Source organism: Anomaloglossus baeobatrachus, chromosome 3, assembly GCF_048569485.1.
Source record: "Anomaloglossus baeobatrachus isolate aAnoBae1 chromosome 3, aAnoBae1.hap1, whole genome shotgun sequence".
In the NCBI taxonomy this organism is placed as follows: domain Eukaryota; kingdom Metazoa; phylum Chordata; class Amphibia; order Anura; family Aromobatidae; genus Anomaloglossus; species Anomaloglossus baeobatrachus.
The window spans coordinates 666,323,629-666,335,997 of record NC_134355.1 but is presented as its reverse complement, the minus strand read 5'-3'; the positions used below and the strand labels follow the sequence as shown (position 1 = coordinate 666,335,997).

The 12,369-nt window shown below is 34.9% G+C and overlaps 10 non-coding genes across 10 annotated transcripts; all 10 read right to left on the bottom strand.

Moving 5' to 3' along the window:
* Window positions 1–3,083: 3,083 nt before the first annotated feature.
* Window positions 3,084–3,169, bottom strand: TRNAR-UCU (transfer RNA arginine (anticodon UCU)). Its single transcript is given in 2 exon segments — window positions 3,084–3,119; window positions 3,133–3,169. It is a non-coding gene; the product is annotated as a tRNA-Arg (tRNA).
* Window positions 3,170–3,955: 786 nt separating this feature from the next.
* Window positions 3,956–4,041, bottom strand: TRNAR-UCU (transfer RNA arginine (anticodon UCU)). Its single transcript is given in 2 exon segments — window positions 3,956–3,991; window positions 4,005–4,041. It is a non-coding gene; the product is annotated as a tRNA-Arg (tRNA).
* Window positions 4,042–4,833: 792 nt separating this feature from the next.
* Window positions 4,834–4,919, bottom strand: TRNAR-UCU (transfer RNA arginine (anticodon UCU)). The gene is given in 2 exon segments: window positions 4,834–4,869; window positions 4,883–4,919. It is a non-coding gene; the product is annotated as a tRNA-Arg (tRNA).
* Window positions 4,920–5,711: 792 nt separating this feature from the next.
* TRNAR-UCU (transfer RNA arginine (anticodon UCU)) lies at window positions 5,712–5,797 on the bottom strand. Its single transcript is given in 2 exon segments — window positions 5,712–5,747; window positions 5,761–5,797. It is a non-coding gene; the product is annotated as a tRNA-Arg (tRNA).
* Window positions 5,798–7,468: 1,671 nt separating this feature from the next.
* Window positions 7,469–7,554, bottom strand: TRNAR-UCU (transfer RNA arginine (anticodon UCU)). Its single transcript is given in 2 exon segments — window positions 7,469–7,504; window positions 7,518–7,554. It is a non-coding gene; the product is annotated as a tRNA-Arg (tRNA).
* A 792-nt stretch (window positions 7,555–8,346) lies between these two features.
* Window positions 8,347–8,432, bottom strand: TRNAR-UCU (transfer RNA arginine (anticodon UCU)). Its single transcript is given in 2 exon segments — window positions 8,347–8,382; window positions 8,396–8,432. It is a non-coding gene; the product is annotated as a tRNA-Arg (tRNA).
* Window positions 8,433–9,224: 792 nt separating this feature from the next.
* On the bottom strand, window positions 9,225–9,310 carry TRNAR-UCU (transfer RNA arginine (anticodon UCU)). Its single transcript is given in 2 exon segments — window positions 9,225–9,260; window positions 9,274–9,310. It is a non-coding gene; the product is annotated as a tRNA-Arg (tRNA).
* Window positions 9,311–10,102: 792 nt separating this feature from the next.
* Window positions 10,103–10,188, bottom strand: TRNAR-UCU (transfer RNA arginine (anticodon UCU)). The gene is given in 2 exon segments: window positions 10,103–10,138; window positions 10,152–10,188. It is a non-coding gene; the product is annotated as a tRNA-Arg (tRNA).
* Window positions 10,189–10,975: 787 nt separating this feature from the next.
* Window positions 10,976–11,061, bottom strand: TRNAR-UCU (transfer RNA arginine (anticodon UCU)). Its single transcript is given in 2 exon segments — window positions 10,976–11,011; window positions 11,025–11,061. It is a non-coding gene; the product is annotated as a tRNA-Arg (tRNA).
* A 792-nt stretch (window positions 11,062–11,853) lies between these two features.
* On the bottom strand, window positions 11,854–11,939 carry TRNAR-UCU (transfer RNA arginine (anticodon UCU)). Its single transcript is given in 2 exon segments — window positions 11,854–11,889; window positions 11,903–11,939. It is a non-coding gene; the product is annotated as a tRNA-Arg (tRNA).
* Window positions 11,940–12,369: the final 430 nt, after the last annotated feature.

Here is a 12,369-nt window from a genome sequence, read left to right as displayed (position 1 = left end):
AAGTGGAGAAAAAGTGGAGAAAAAGTGGAGCATAAGAGGAGAAAAAGTGGAGAAAAAGTGGAGAAAAAAGTGGAGAAAAAGTGGAGAAAAAGTGGAGAAAAAGTGGAGAAAAAGTGGAGAAAAAGTGGAGAAAAAGTGGAGCATAAGAGGAGAAAAAGCGGAGAAAAAGTGGAGAAAAAGTGGAGAAAAAGTGGAGAAAAAAGTGGAGAAAAAGTGGAGAAAAAGTGGAGAAAAAGTGGAGATTAAGAGGAGAAAAAGTGGAGAAAAAGTGGAGCATAAGAGGAGAAAAAGTGGAGAAAAAAGTGGAGAAAACGTGGAGAAAACGTGGAGAAAAAGTGGAGAAAAAGTGGAGAAAAAGTGGAGAAAAAGTGGAGAAAAAGTGGAGCATAGGAGGAGAAAAAGTGGAGAAAAAAGTGGAGAAAACGTGGAGAAAAAGTGGAGAAAAAGTGGAGAAAAAGTGGAGCATAAGAGGAGAAAAAGTGGAGATTAAGAGGAGAAAAAGTGGAGAAAAAGTGGAGAAAAAGTGGAGAAAAAGTGGAGCATAAGAGGAGAAAAAGTGGAGAAAAAAGTGGAGAAAAAGTGGAGAAAAATTGGAGAAAAAGTGGAGATTAAGAGGAGAAAAAGTGGAGCATAAGAGGAGAAAAAGTGGAGAAAAAAGTGGAGAAAAAGTGGAGAAAGTGGAGAAAAAAATGGAGAAAAAGTGGAGAAAAAGTGGAGAGAAAGTGGAGAAAAAAATGGAGAAAAAGTGGAACACCCTTTGGTACCTTTCATGTGGCACTAAGGGGTGCTTAGCTTTGTATTTAGCCAAAAAAATGAAAAAAAAATGACATAGGGTTCCCCCTAGTTTTGTAGCCAGCTAGGGTAAAGCAGACGGCTGCAGCCTGCAGACCACAGCTGGCAACCTCACCTTGGCTGGTAATCCAAAACTGAGGGCACCCCACGCTGTTATTTTAAATTAAATAAATAATTGAAAAAAAAAACACGTAGGGGTCCCCCAAAATTGGATCACCAGCCAAGGTAAAGCAGACAGCTGGGGCCTGATATTCTCAGACTAGGGAGGTCCATGGTTATTGGAATCTCCCCAGCCTAAAAATAGCAGGCCGCAGCCGCCCCAGAAGTGGCGCATCCATTAGATGCGCCAATCCTGGTGCTTCGCCCCAGCTCATCCCGCGCCCTGGTGCAGTGGCAAACGGGGTAATATTTGGGGTTAATACCAGATGTGTAATGTCACCTGGCATCAAGCCCTGGGGTTGGTGAGGTCAGGCGTCTATCAGATACCTGACATCACCAACCCAGTCAGTAATAAAAAAAAAATACACGACAAACAAATTTTTATTTGAAAAAACACTCCCCAAAACATTCCCTCTTTAACCAATTTATTAGATTGAAAAACAAATCCAGGTCTGGTGTAATCCAAGGGGTTGCCATGACGATGCACACTGTCCCAGTCAATGAAGAGCAGGATGTTCCCCATTGGCTGGGAGAGCAGTGCAGTGACCTGAGCTAACATCAATGGGTCAGCCCAGGTCACTGCAGGGGGGTGACAAGTGCTGCTGTCAGTGAGGTACATTACCTGCGCTGATCTCCAGCACACTGACAGCCCCTGTCACTGAGCTCAATGACCGCCCGGCGCCTTCACACCAAGTATCGCGAGAGGTCCGTGACGTCACCGCTAGTCAGTCTCGGGTCGGAAGCGATAGGTGATGTGACAAGCGGCGGCCATGGAGGACAGTGACAGCGCTGAGGTCGGGATGGCGGGACTTCATCACCGCAGGTAAGCCGAGTGAGCGAGCGAGCGGGCGGGCGGGCGGGCGAGCGGGGGGGGGGGGGGGGGGTGGGGGGATGATGTGGATGTGTGTGTGTGTGTTTGTGTATGTGTGTGTATGTGTACATGCCGCGGGCAGGAGGGGGTGGAGCGAGCTGAGCGGGAAAGTGTGGGCTTCCTGCACGTAACTAAGATAAACATCGGGTTACTAACCAAAGCGCTTTGCTTGGATACCCGATGTTTATCTTGGTTACCAGCTTGTGGCAGGCTGCCAGCGATGGCTCCTGCTCACTGTAGCTGTAAAAAGCCCTGCTTTTTGCTGCTAGAACCGTTCTCGAACGTATCTAGAACTATCGAGCTTTTAGCAAAAAGCTCGAGTTCTAGTTCGATCTCGAACAGCCCAAAAATCACTCGAGCCGCGAACTGGAGAACCACGAACCACGAACCGCGCTCAACTCTACCCACAACCTTTGAATGCCTACACTTTCCTAGAAGTCCAATGCGCTATCCATTGCGCCACAGAGCCTGAAACTGAAACAAATTGTTTGGAACTTCAGTGTGGCTAAAACTAATAAGAGAAAGAATAGTAAAAATGGAAATCACTCTAAAAGCAATCTTTCAAGATTTGAGAGCAGATTTTCACAAAATATTTACATTTTAGTAAAGACAAAAATTTCAAGCCAATTTTCTGGACATATCTTATGGCATACATTATGATTTCAGGAGGCAAATAAACTTTTTTGGAAAATATTTCCGTTTTTTTCAATTCCACTTTTAAAGAATACTGAAGATAATGGATAAAGGTTTAAATTCTTTAGATACAAAACTCTTCTCCAATTAAAACAAGCCTCCAATCTTTGAATCTTTATCTTGTCTAGACATTTACATTCGCCACTTTGTGCTAAAGAGTGTTTTTTTAGCAGCTTCCTCTACATTCTTTTCTTTGATCATTTTAAAATCTGATTTACATTTGGAAATTCAGGTATTCTAAAATATAACATCAAGATGTTCAATAATTTTAGAACCAGCAGAGTAAAACTCAGCGTTAGCATTTTCTCGACTCTCTCTGTGTTCTAGACACACATAACAAATCTACATGAAGAATGAATTTCAAAACAGGATGGAAAAGCAGCATTTTAAAAGTTCACAAAACTGGGTTGCCTTCTTAGTCTTTTCTAGAAAGGGGAGCCCTAGCGATTTTTGAATTCTACAAAAATGCTCTAAAGGATAATAATAAATCATATATTAGATCATTTCTTACTCTTTATTATCTTTTGGGTATTATATAGGACTTTCGCATCAGACACCAAACAAAAGCTGACTCTGGCGGGACTCGAACCCACAACCTTTGAATGCCTACACTTTCCTAGAAGTCCAATGCGCTATCCATTGCGCCACAGAGCCTGAAACTGAAAAATATTGTTTGGAACTTCAGTGTGGCTAAAACGAATAAGAGTAGTAAAAATGGAAATCACTCTAAAAGCAATCTTTCAAGATTTGAGAGCAGATTTTCACAAAATATTTACATTTTAGTAAAGACAAAAATTTCAAGCCAATTTTCTGGACATATCTTATGGCATACATTATGATTTCAGGAGGCAAATAAACTTTTTTGGAAAATATTTCCGTTTTTTTCAATTCCACTTTTAAAGAATACTGAAGATAATGGATAAAGGTTTAAATTCTTTAGATACAAAACTCTTCTCCAATAAAAACAAGCCTCCAATCTTTGAATCTTTATCTTATCTAGACATTTACATTCGCCACTTTGTGCTAAAGAGTGTTTTTTTAGCAGCTTCCTCTACATTCTTTTCTTTGATCATTTTAAAATCTGATTTACATTTGGAAATTCAGGTATTCTAAAATATAACATCAAGATGTTCAATAAATTTAGAACCAGCAGAGAAAAACTCAGCGTTAGCATTTTCTCGACTCTCTCTGTGTTCTAGACACACATAACAAATCTACATGAAGAATGAATTTCAAAACAGGATGGAAAAGCAGTATTTTAAAAGTTCACAAAACTGGGTTGCCTTCTTAGTCTTTTATAGAAAGGGGAGCCCTAGCGATTTTTGAATTCTACAAACATGCTCTAAAGGATAATAATAAATCATATATTAGATCATTTCTTACTCTTTATTATCTTATGGGTATTATATAGGACTTTCGCATCAGACACCAAACAAAAGCTGACTCTGGCGGGACTCGAACCCACAACCTTTGAATGCCTACACTTTGCTAGAAGTCCAATGAGCTATCCATTGCGCCACAGAGCCTGAAACTGAAAAACATTGTTTGGAACTTCAGTGTGGCTAAAACTAATAAGAGAAAGAATAGTAAAAATGGAAATCACTCTAAAAGCAATCTTTCAAGATTTGAGAGCAGATTTTCACAAAATATTTACATTTTAGTAAAGACAAAAATTTCAAGCCAATTTTCTGGACATATCTTATGGCATACATTATGATTTCAGGAGGCAAATAAACTTTTTTGGAAAATATTTCCGTTTTTTTCAATTCCACTTTTAAAGAATACTGAAGATAATGGATAAAGGTTTAAATTCTTTAGATACAAAACTCTTCTCCAATTAAAACAAGCCTCCAATCTTTGAATCTTTATCTTATCTAGACATTTACATTCGCCACTTTGTGCTAAAGAGTGTTTTTTTAGCAGCTTCCTCTACATTCTTTTCCTTGATCATTTTAAAATCTGATTTACATTTGGAAATTCAGGTATTCTAAAATATAACATAAAGATGTTCAATAAATTTAGAACCAGCAGAGAAAAACTCAGCGTTAGCATTTTCTCGACTCTCTCTGTGTTCTAGACACACATAACAAATCTACTTGAAGAATGAATTTCAAAACAGGATGGAAAAGCAGCATTTTAAAAGTTCACAAAACTGGGTTGCCTTCTTAGTCTTTTCTAGAAAGGGGAGCCCTAGCGATTTTTGAATTCTACAAAAATGCTCTAAAGGATAATAATAAATCATATATTAGATCATTTCTTACTCTTTATTATCTTATGGGTATTATATAGGACTTTCGCATCAGACACCAAACAAAAGCTGACTCTGGCGGGACTCGAACCCACAACCTTTGAATGCCTACACTTTCCTAGAAGTCCAATGCACTATCCATTGCGCCACAGAGCCTGAAACTGAAAAAAATTGTTTGGAACTTCAGTGTGGCTAAAACTAATAAGAGAAAGAATAGAAAAAATAGAAATCACTCTACAAGCAATCTTTCAAGATTTGAGAGCAGATTTTCACAAAATATTTACATTTTAGTAAAGACAAAAATTTCAAGCCAATTTTCTGGACATATCTTATGGCATACATTATGATTTCAGGAGGCAAATAAACTTTTTTGGAAAATATTTCCGTTTTTTTCAATTCCACTTTTAAAGAATACTGATGATAATGGATAAAGGTTTAAATTCTTTAGATACAAAACTCTTCTCCAATTAAAACAAGCCTCCAATCTTTGAATCTTTATCTTAGCTAGACATTTACATTCGCCACTTTGTGCTAAAGAGTGTTTTTTTAGCAGCTACCTCTACATTCTTTTCTTTGATCATTTTAAAATCTGATTTACATTTGGAAATTCAGGTATTCTAAAATATAACATCAAGATGTTCAATAATTTTAGAACCAGCAGAGAAAAACTCAGCGTTAACATTTTCTCGACTCTCTCTGTGTTCTAGACACACATAACAAATCTACATGAAGAATGAATTTCAAAACAGGATGGAAAAGCAGCATTTTAAAAGTTCACAAAACTGGGTTGCCTTCTTAGTCTTTTCTAGAAAGGGGAGCCCTAGCGATTTTTTAATTCTACAAAAATGCTCTAAAGGATAATAATAAATCATATATTAGATCATTTCTTACTCTTTATTATCTTATGGGTATTATATAGGACTTTTGCATCAGACACCAAACAAAAGCTGACTCTGGCGGGACTCGAACCCACAACCTTTGAATGCCTACACTTTCCTAGAAGTCCAATGCGCTAGCCATTGCGCCACAGAGCCTGAAACTGAAAAAAATTGTTTGGAACTTCAGTGTGGCTAAAACTAATAAGAGAAAGAATAGTAAAAATGGAAATCACTCTAAAAGCAATCTTTCAAGATTTGAGAGCAGATTTTCACAAAATATTTACATTTTAGTAAAGACAAAAATTTCAAGCCAATTTTCTGGACATATCTTATGGCATACATTATGATTTCAGGAGGCAAATAAACTTTTTTGGAAAATATTTCCGTTTTTTTTCAATTCCACTTTTAAAGAATACTGAAGATAATGGATAAAGGTTTAAATTCTTTAGATACAAAACTCCTCTCCAATTAAAACAAGCCTCCAATCTTTGAATCTTTATCTTATCTAGACATTTACATTCGCCACTTTGTGCTAAAGAGTGTTTTTTTAGCAGCTTCCTCTACATTTTTTTCTTTGATCATTTTAAAATCTGATTTACATTTGGAAATTCAGGTATTCTAAAATATAACATCAAGATGTTCAATAATTTTAGAACCAGCAGAGAAAAACTCAGCATTAGCATTTTCTCGACTCTCTCTGTGTTCTAGACACAAATAACAAATCTACATGAAGAATGAATTTCAAAACAGGATGGAAAAGCAGCATTTTAAAAGTTCACAAAACTGGGTTGCCTTCTTAGTCTTTTCTAGAAAGGGGAGCCCTAGTGATTTTTGAATTCTACAAAAATGCTCTAAAGGATAATAATAAATCATATATTAGATCATTTCTTAATCTTTATTATCTTATGGGTATTATATAGGACTTTCGCATCAGACACCAAACAAAAGCTGACTCTGGCGGGACTCGAACACACAACCTTTGAATGCCTACACTTTCCTAGAAGTCCAATGCGCTATCCATTGCGCCACGGAGCCTGAAACTGAATAAAATTGTTTGGAACTTCAGTGTGGCTAAAACTAATAAGAGAAAGAATAGTAAAAATGGAAATCACTCTAAAAGCAATCTTTCAAGATTTGAGAGCAGATTTTTACAAAATATTTACATTTTAGTAAAGACAAAAATTTCAAGCCATTTTTCTGGACATATCTTATGGCATACATTATGATTTCAGGAGGCAAATAAACTTTTTTGGAAAATATTTCCATTTTTTTCAATTCCACTTTTAAAGAATACTGAAGATAATGGATAAAGGTTTAAATTCTTTAGATACAAAACTCTTCTCCAATTAAAACAAGCCTCCAATCTTTGAATCTTTATCTTATCTAGACATTTACATTCGCCACTTTGTGCTAAAGAGTGTTTTTTTAGCAGCTTCCTCTACATTCTTTTCTTTGATCATTTTAAAATCTGATTTACATTTGGAAATTCAGGTATTCTAAAATATAACATCAAGATGTTCAATAATTTTAGAACCAGCAGAGAAAAACTCAGCGTTAGCATTTTCTCCACTCTCTCTGTGTTCTAGACACACATAACAAATCTACATGAAGAATGAATTTCAAAACAGGATGGAAAAGCAGCATTTTAAAAGTTCACAAAACTGGGTTGCCTTCTTAGTCTTTTCTAGAAAGGGGAGCCCTAGCGATTTTTGAATTCTACAAAAATGCTCTAAAGGATAATAATAAATCATATATTAGATCATTTCTTACTCTTTATAATCTTATGGGTATTATATAGGACTTTCGCATCAGACACCAAACAAAAGCTGACTCTGGCGGGACTCGAACCCACAAGCTTTGAATGCCTACACTTTCCTAGAAGTCCAATGCGCTATCCATTGCGCCACAGAGCCTGAAACTGAAACAAATTGTTTGGAACTTCAGTGTGGCTAAAACTAATAAGAGAAAGAATAGTAAAAATGGAAATCACTCTAAAAGCAATCTTTCAAGATTTGAGAGCAGATTTTCACAAAATATTTACATTTTAGTAAAGACAAAAATTTTAAGCCAATTTTCTGGACATTTCTTATGGCATACATTATGATTTCAGGAGGCAAATAAACTTTTTTGGAAAATATTTCCGTTTTTTTCAATTCCACTTTTAAAGAATACTGAAGATAATGGATAAAGGTTTAAATTCTTTAGATACAAAACTCTTCTCCAATTAAAACAAGCCTCCAATCTTTGAATCTTTATCTTATCTAGACATTTACATTCGCCACTTTGTGCTAAAGAGTGTTTTTTTAGCAGCTTCCTCTACATTCTTTTCTTTGATCATTTTAAAATCTTATTTACATTTGGAAATTCAGGTATTCTAAAATATAACATCAAGATGTTCAATAATTTTAGAACCAGCAGAGAAAAACTCAGCGTTAGCATTTTCTCGACTCTCGCTGTGTTCTAGACACACATAACAAATCTACATGAAGAATGAATTTCAAAACAGGATGGAAAAGCAGCATTTTAAAAGTTCACAAAACTGGGTTGCCTTCTTAGTCTTTTCTAGAAAGGGGAGCCCTAGCGATTTTTGAATTCTACAAAAATGCTCTAAAGGATAATAATAAATCATATATTAGATCATTTCTTACTCTTTATTATCTTATGGGTATTATATAGGACTTTCGCATCAGACACCAAACAAAAGCTGACTCTGGCGGGACTCGAACCCACAACCTTTGAATGCCTACACTTTCCTAGAAGTCCAATGCGCTATCCATTGCGCCACAAAGCCTGAAACTGAAAAAAATTGTTTGGAACTTCAGTGTGGCTAAAACTAATAAGAGAAAGAATAGTAAAAATGGAAATCACTCTAAAAGCAATCTTTCAAGATTTGAGAGCAGATTTTCACAAAATATTTACATTTTAGTAAAGACAAAAATTTCAAGCCAATTTTCTGGACATATCTTATGGCATACATTATGATTTCAGGAGGCAAATAAACTTTTTTGGAAAATATTTCCGTTTTTTTCAATTCCACTTTTAAAGAATACTGAAGATAATGGATAAAGGTTTAAATTCTTTAGATACAAAACTCTTCTCCAATTAAAACAAGCCTCCAATCTTTGAATCTTTATCTTATCTAGACATTTACTCTCGCCACTTTGTGCTAAAGAGTGTTTTTTTAGCAGCTTCCTCTACATTCTTTTCTTTGATCATTTTAAAATCTGATTTACATTTGGAAATTCAGGTATTCTAAAATATAACATCAAGATGTTCAATAATTTTAGAACCAGCAGAGAAAAACTCAGCGTTAGCATATTCTCGACTCTCTCTATGTTCTAGACACACATAACAAATCTACATGAAGAATGAATTTCAAAACAGGATGGAAAAGCAGCATTTTAAAAGTTCACAAAACTGGGTTGCCTTCTTAGTCTTTTCTAGAAAGGGGAGCCCTAGCGATTTTTGAATTCTACAAAAATGCTCTTAAGGATAATAATAAATCATATATTAGATCATTTCTTACTCTTTATTATCTTATGGGTATTATATAGAACTTTCGCATCAGACACCAAACAAAAGCTGACTCTGGCGGGACTCGAACCCACAACCTTTGAATGCCTACACTTTCCTAGAAGTCCAATGCGCTATGCATTGCGCCACAGAGCCTGAAACTGAAAAAAATTGTTTGGAACTTCAGTGTGGCTAAAACTAATAAGAGAAAGAATAGTAAAAATGGAAATCACTCTAAATGCAATCTTTCAAGATTTGAGAGCAGATTTTCACAAAATATTTACATTTTAGTAAAGACAAAAATTTCAAGCCAATTTTCTGGACATATCTTATGGCATACATTATGATTTCAGGAGGCAAATAAACTTTTTTGGAAAATATTTCCGTTTTTTTCAATTCCACTTTTAAAGAATACTGAAGATAATGGATAAAGGTTTAAATTCTTTAGATACAAAACTCTTCTCCAATTAAAACAAGCCTCCAAACTTTGAATCTTTATCTTATCTAGACATTTACATTCGCCACTTTGTGCTAAAGAGTGTTTTTTTAGCAGCTTCCTCTACATTCTTTTCTTTGATCATTTTAAAATCTGATTTACATTTGGAAATTCAGGTATTCTAAAATATAACATCAAGATGTTCAATAATTTTAGAACCAGCAGAGAAAAACTCAGCGTTAGCATTTTCTCGACTTTCTCTGTGTTCTAGACACACATAACAAATCTACATGAAGAATGAATTTCAAAACAGGATGGAAAAGCAGCATTTTAAAAGTTCACAAAACTGGGTTGCCTTCTTAGTCTTTTCTAGAAAGGGGAGCCCTAGCGATTTTTTAATTTAACAAAAATGCTCTAAAGGATAATATTAAATCATATATTACATCATTTCTTACTCTTTATTATCTTATGGGTATTATATAGGACTTTCGCATCAGACACCAAACAAAAGCTGACTCTGGCGGGACTCGAACCCACAACCTTTGAATGCCTACACTTTCCTAGAAGTCCAATGCGCTATCCATTGCGCCACAGAGCCTGAAACTGAAAAAAATTGTTTGGAACTTCAGTGTGGCTAAAACTAATAAGAGAAAGAATAGTAAAAATGGAAATCACTCTAAAAGCAATCTTTCAAGATTTGAGAGCAGATTTTCACAAAATATTTACATTTTAGTAAAGACAAGAATTTCAAGCCAATTTTCTGGACATATCTTATGGCATACATTATGATTTCAGGAGGCAAATAAACTTTTTTGGAAAATATTTCCGTTTTTTTTCACTTTTAAAGAATACTGAAGATAATGGATAAAGGTTTAAATTCTTTAGATACAAAACTCTTCTCCAATTAAAACAAGCCTCCAAACTTTGAATCTTTATCTTATCTAGACATTTACATTCGCCACTTTGTGCTAAAGAGTGTTTTTTTAGCAGCTTCCTCTACATTCTTTTCTTTGATCATTTTAAAATCTGATTTACATTTGGAAATTCAGGTATTCTAAAATATAACATCAAGATGTTCAATAATTTTAGAACCAGCAGAGAAAAACTCAGCGTTAGCATATTCTCGACTCTCTCTATGTTCTAGACACACATAACAAATCTACATGAAGAATGAATTTCAAAACAGGATGGAAAAGCAGCATTTTAAAAGTTCACAAAACTGGGTTGCCTTCTTAGTCTTTTCTAGAAAGGGGAGCCCTAGCGATTTTTGAATTCTACAAAAATGCTCTTAAGGATAATAATAAATCATATATTAGATCATTTCTTACTCTTTATTATCTTATGGGTATTATATAGAACTTTCGCATCAGACACCAAACAAAAGCTGACTCTGGCGGGACTCGAACCCACAACCTTTGAATGCCTACACTTTCCTAGAAGTCCAATGCGCTATGCATTGCGCCACAGAGCCTGAAACTGAAAAAAATTGTTTGGAACTTCAGTGTGGCTAAAACTAATAAGAGAAAGAATAGTAAAAATGGAAATCACTCTAAATGCAATCTTTCAAGATTTGAGAGCAGATTTTCACAAAATATTTACATTTTAGTAAAGACAAAAATTTCAAGCCAATTTTCTGGACATATCTTATGGCATACATTATGATTTCAGGAGGCAAATAAACTTTTTTGGAAAATATTTCCGTTTTTTTCAATTCCACTTTTAAAGAATACTGAAGATAATGGATAAAGGTTTAAATTCTTTAGATACAAAACTCTTCTCCAATTAAAACAAGCCTCCAAACTTTGAATCTTTATCTTATCTAGACATTTACATTCGCCACTTTGTGCTAAAGAGTGTTTTTTTAGCAGCTTCCTCTACATTCTTTTCTTTGATCATTTTAAAATCTGATTTACATTTGGAAATTCAGGTATTCTAAAATATAACATCAAGATGTTCAATAATTTTAGAACCAGCAGAGAAAAACTCAGCGTTAGCATTTTCTCGACTCTCTCTGTGTTCTAGACACACATAACAAATCTACATGAAGAATGAATTTCAAAACAGGATGGAAAAGCAGCATTTTAAAAGTTCACAAAACTGGGTTGCCTTCTTAGTCTTTTCTAGAAAGGGGAGCCCTAGCGATTTTTTAATTTAACAAAAATGCTCTAAAGGATAATAATAAATCATATATTACATCATTTCTTACTCTTTATTATCTTATGGGTATTATATAGGACTTTCGCATCAGACACCAAACAAAAGCTGACTCTGGCGGGACTCGAACCCACAACCTTTGAATGCCTACACTTTCCTAGAAGTCCAATGCGCTATCCATTGCGCCACAGAGCCTGAAACTGAAAAAAATTGTTTGGAACTTCAGTGTGGCTAAAACTAATAAGAGAAAGAATAGTAAAAATGGAAATCACACTAAAAGCAATCTTTCAAGATTTGAGAGCAGATTTTCACAAAATATTTACATTTTAGTAAAGACAAGAATTTCAAGCCAATTTTCTGGACATATCTTATGGCATACATTATGATTTCAGGAGGCAAATAAACTTTTTTGGAAAATATTTCCGTTTTTTTTCACTTTTAAAGAATACTGAAGATAATGGATAAAGGTTTAAATTCTTTAGATACAAAACTCTTCTCCAATTAAAACAAGCCTCCAAACTTTGAATCTTTATCTTATCTAGACATTTACATTCGCCACTTTGTGCTAAAGAGTGTTTTTTTAGCAGCTTCCTCTACATTCTTTTCTTTGGTCATTTTAAAATCT